A 5,494-nucleotide genomic window follows, 5' to 3' on the forward strand; every position below is an offset into this window, starting at 1 on the left:
TGAAGTCTTGAAATCTATGAAACCCCTGAAGGTACTGACATGGCGACAGGTTGTGCTGTCCATGAATCTGCTAATTAATGACAAACCTCAGCCTTTGTCCACATAGGGAAGAAAATCATTAATTAAATAAAGGAAAATAACACACACATAGACTCTGCACATCTTCGCAAAAGAGTACAATTTACATGAGCACATGCTGGCACCATGAAACCGAAGTACAGACACAGACCACATACAAGCAACTTTATGCACCGAAGCATAAAGAGAGAGCGATTTTTTTTTTTTCTTGGTGTAGAACTTTTGCCGAGCTTTTCTCAAAAAGCAGATAATCTCGATTAACCACGTTACCGTTCCAGTAAGCAAGTATTTTAGCACAACTGTGATTTGTCACAGACCTGAGACACAGGACATTTATGCTCAGTGTCACTCCCACCCACCACCCACCCTTGCATCTTTTTTTTCCCGCCATGTTTAAGGTCTGATTTTTTTTCCCCTTCTGCCATTGCTGAATTTTCAGACTTCCTTTATGTGGAATATGTAGTGACAGGCTCTTCATGCCAGGAGACTAATGGTGTGCCATCCTCAAATAATGGGCTTTTAGTTGTCTCAGCTATATGGACAGAGTGACACTTCTTTGGGACAGCCCACACAAAAATACTTGGCCTTTCACACAAAGACAGGCTTGTGAGAGATAGACTGGTTGTCTGGGTCTTGCCTGATTTGACTCTTTATTGTAATGCTTTCGTTGTGTAACCTTTACTGAATACGTTATTGGATTGGACCCGCAACACTTTAAACACAAACATTACTGCAGGCAAACGACAAACTCTAGGTCTCACGTTCAGCATCTTGATACACTCTGATGACATAATGAAAAAATTGTATTTCTCTCACGGATTGTTGAAGGGTCCTTGACTTTGACTCAAAAAGTGATAAACCCAGCTGGCACGCAGTTGTTGTTCAATGCTTTGTGACTTCTGAACTTATTTTAAGAATGACACGTTCTTCGTCTTTGTGGGCAGTTGAGAAAAATGTCCATGCATCTTTCTTAGTGAAGATGTTTGTCCTCCTATAAAAGTCCTCCTTCTTGGCCTTTGAGCTTTAGCAGACACTTGATGGTCAATTCTAGCTATATTTTCATCATTTTAAAAAGTTTGTCAGCTATTAAGTTCAGCTTTATTCACACACTGTTGCTGGTTGAAAACATGGAAAGGCTGCCTTCACTTCTTTGCTGCAAATTTAGAACTAAGTGTGGGTCTCACCATTTGAAAAAAACATATTCATTCCCTTAAGCATTCAGTGAAGAAAGGTTTTTAGTGTGTTTATTTTTGGGATGATGACTATACCTAGTTCATGCGGAATCAAACTATAGAGACAGTGAGTGCCACTTTGACATTGTTTGGCATGTTGGATTTAACTTCCTGGAAGACTCATTGGTGAAATGCTGCACAAGTAGGCAGAGCTAAAAGCTCCAGTCAATAAAACCATCACAAACACTTTGAAGCATCCCACTGCTATCTCATTGGTTTACTTACAGGCCTCGCCTTCAAAACTTGTTTCAGCAGGACCTACCTTGCGTTCAGGAAGTAAAGACACCATTTCATCAGAGGTTGAAGATTACCTATTTGGGTCACTGCAAGGTCACTGCATCAAGTCAAATTACTCGGCATTCCCCTCACCTCCTGTCATTTGTCATCTTGCAGACATTTGTGGTGAAAGTTGGTCTTGTATTTGTAGGTTGTGTAGTGTTTGTGATATTATTCACAAACTAAATTTAGACATTTTGGTAAGCACAAAGGTATAATAAACATATAATAGTATGAGGGACAATACAGAACATCTGATTGCAAAAGCAAATTAGTTTAATATGTTTCTACCATAGTAGCAGAAGTTTTACATCCCACAGCATTTATTCCAAGTTCTGTGTATTTTTCCACAGCTGGTGATGGAAAGTGACCTGTCTGTTTGCCGTCTCCTCCAATCTCCAGAGAATTGTCTGACTCACTGCTCCAAATGTCCAGCAAGTGCAGAAGGTCAGTATGTGATTATGTGCAACTTTCACAGGCCATTGCCATGAATAAATGTTCTTGACAACTTGCCTGGTAAAATATTATTTAAAACATAAGTCAGTTTAAATTCTTCAGCTTGTTAAGAGTGTCCTGATTATGATTGATTGATTGGGAGCATTATGTTTATGAGCAAACAGCCTACATCACCCATGCTGTTGTCCAGTCAGAAAAAAACAAAGAACATTTTTTTTTTATGCTCGGTAAACAAGAAAATTTGAATGAAATATAATATATAACTTTAATAAACATTTGTTGAGTTTATAATTTTTTCTCTGCTTGTTTGGAAAGCTACCAGAACATCCAGAAGCTTTACTTTGATACTGCTTCTACATCTAAGAGAAATGGAAGCTGTGGTTGTTTAATGCAGGCAAGTATGCGTCAAAATAGCAAGGACCTTAAATGTTACAAGCAGTTACAGTATCAGATACCTATTAATGGTGAAATATGATCAGGTTACCCTAGTCTCAGTACTAGCTTTTCAGAAAGACTAATAAAAGATACCCTCTATGCAAACTGTGTAACACAAGCTAACCTAAAAGGAGCACAGGACAGCGATCTCTATGAGATCATTTAATTAGCTAAGCTAGCTAAGTGATTGACAGCAGTCAACTTTGTGGCTGCCTAGCCACAGTAGGAAGATGGCTCTAGCACTTCTGCTTGTACATTCTCTCCTAAATAAAGGCAGAGCTGTGTACCTTCCAGTTCACGCCAACACACATCCTGTGCGATTGTGTGCAAAGAGCAACAACCAACATTATCAATGTGTTTAAATGTTGCCAACACAAATTGCAGGTTATATTCATCTAGCAGAAGGGCGTGCAATAAGGCTTGGAAATCAACAAAAGGCTCCTTTACTTAGGAAAGACTAGTTCAAGTAAGCACAGATCAAAAGTTGGTGCAAGACATTTCTTGGCATCTGTTGGTCGTAATGTGCAATTATGTTTTATGGTACAGTTTTTTTGTCTCAGACATCCAAAAAAAAAAAAAATTGCCTCTGAATGGCAGATCTGCCTCGCATGTCAGCATCAGATCTCTGTCATCTTTTATCTTTGACCCAGATCGAAGGTAGGAATGTGGTTTTTACTAGCAGAGACATGGATATGTAAACTCCCTGCACTATGGGGTCAGAGGGCATGCCACATTCCAAAGGAGGCCCTTTTTTAAGTCATAATAGTGATGGCAGAAATATATTCATAGAGAATTTATGGGGGACTGTTTTATTGCTTATTGTTACACTGAACAAATCAACTACTTCGGGACTTTCCAAGATTTGATAGTTTAAATAAATACTTAAACAAATTCTATGTTTTTAGATATTTATGGGGTATGTGGATAAGTACGTTATGATGCGTAACCAAATGATTTTGGAGGGAAAAAATAACTATGAAAGCTGTGAACTTCAAGTAAATAAATTCAATATTGCCAGTTTAGAGAAAAACGTAAATACACTGAGAAGAGCAAATGGTGAAAGCCACCCCACCCTTTAATCTAGCGGCTAAGCGGTAATGTTTTCAGCTGCTTTCATTCTACAGCCATAGTTTTCACCTTTGGGTTTCTCTCAGTGTTTGATGCCTTCAAACAAATATTTTCAGGTTCGCTGACACAGCCACTCAGGCAGCCATGACAGCTTCTGTCAACTTGCATCTCAGGACCTTTGAACCTCACAACCAAACTAAACCTTTGCTCCTGCTATGGCTGGTCACCTATTCCGTCTCTGATGGGGACGCACACTGACAGAAGTGGTGACCTGTAATGATTGTCCGTTGGATGGAGAGTGTTGTCACTGTTTTTGTTTCTGTGAGTGTGATAAGTGACCCAAAGGAGATTGTTGTTAGCGACTGGATGGTCCACTAGGAAGAAGGCGTGTCCAACTTAATGCCTCCTTCCTTTATGTTATCTAAATGTGCTGTGTACACAGACTCATACAGACACAAACATTTTTTAACCTTTATAAAACCAGGGTATGCTATCTTTTACACACACTCACACCTGGAAACTTCCCTGTACAGCACATGGGGATTAAGTGCCTTGGTCAAGTACATCTTAGTGCTGCTTCACTTTTCCTGGCCTGGGTTATGCCGCCAATTTGAGACTTAAACCAGTCATGAACGTACAAAACCTATATTAATTTGAGCTTCTGCATCTAAATGTTTCACTGCAACACTGGCAAATACATATGTAAGCAAGTTCTGTCAATAAAGGTTGTATTTTAGTGACACACACCCATGATTGAATGAATGAATATTTGCCACTTACATTATCTTAAATACTAATTAAGTACAAGCTTCATTCTGACCTACTGAAGTCTAAATTTCAAAAAGACGACACTGAGCCCTGGGGATATGTCATATACTGTCATATCTAAATTATATTAAATACTGTCATTGGGTCAGTAGCACACAATTGCATCAGCTCTCTTGCTTTATTTATTCAAATTCCTCTAAACTCCTAGCGATCTTCCCTCAGGGCTTTATACAGCACCTGCTGTATCTCTTACAGGGTCACTCATTGACACAAATTCATTGCTGTGAGTAAACCACAGCTTGAATGCCCATTAGTATGATGCTGTTCAGCTTGTCTGCACTTTGAGGAAATTAAGCATTTCTAAAAGAACAAAGCAGACCCTTCATAGGGGAAGGTGGAGAGCTCCTGCAACCACACAAGGCATTCCCTTCAATCATGACTGAAAATTTGTTATGGATGGGAGCCATGGCTCCAGAGTTCAGAGATACAGGTTTGGCATCCAGGTGGACAATATTTTCTTCATCAATAAGGCCATTGTGCCACCTAGCAAAACTCGCTGCATGTGTAAAAGTGCAATCAAACTGTCATAATCTCCACCATTACTCTGATATTTCAGTCTTTAGCTTTTGCTAATTTCACAGGACTTTGTGGAAAAATACATCAAATACATCACCTTCAGAAGGGCAATCTGTTTCTGCACCACGCAGTGCTAATGTGCGTGTGTGTGTATTCCTGGGTGGTCTGTGAGCTTTCCATACTTTGATTATCCTGTGGGGGCGAGGCGGGTTGTTGGTCTGGTGACTGGTGAATTAAGGTTTGTCAGCATTATGTGCCAATGACGGAAATTTTAATCCATATCAGAAAAGTTCACTTGATGCAGCTTTGAATAGCACTGTGGTGCAACACAATTGCTCGAATTCAGGGTGCACAAATAGTTACTGAAATCAGGTGAGTAACAAGTGTAAACAGTTCCAGCACAATGCAGTTAACATCTGAAATGTGATTTATTGATCAATGTTGAGACCAGTAGTGAGGAAAAAATTGCTGAGTATTTTCTTTCCACCAAGCGTTTGCTAATGAACTTGGTCTGTAATCCTCTGTCTCACATATTAAAGAGCATCATTCACCATGCTATCCTGACTAAGCTGCTTCATTGGACATTTAAAACATAGTCATTGGCC

This window comes from Trachinotus anak, unplaced genomic scaffold (assembly GCF_046630095.1).
Source record: "Trachinotus anak isolate AG129_WGS33_773 ecotype Australia unplaced genomic scaffold, CSIRO_AGI_Tana_v1 ptg000032l, whole genome shotgun sequence".
In the NCBI taxonomy this organism is placed as follows: Eukaryota; Metazoa; Chordata; class Actinopteri; order Carangiformes; family Carangidae; genus Trachinotus; species Trachinotus anak.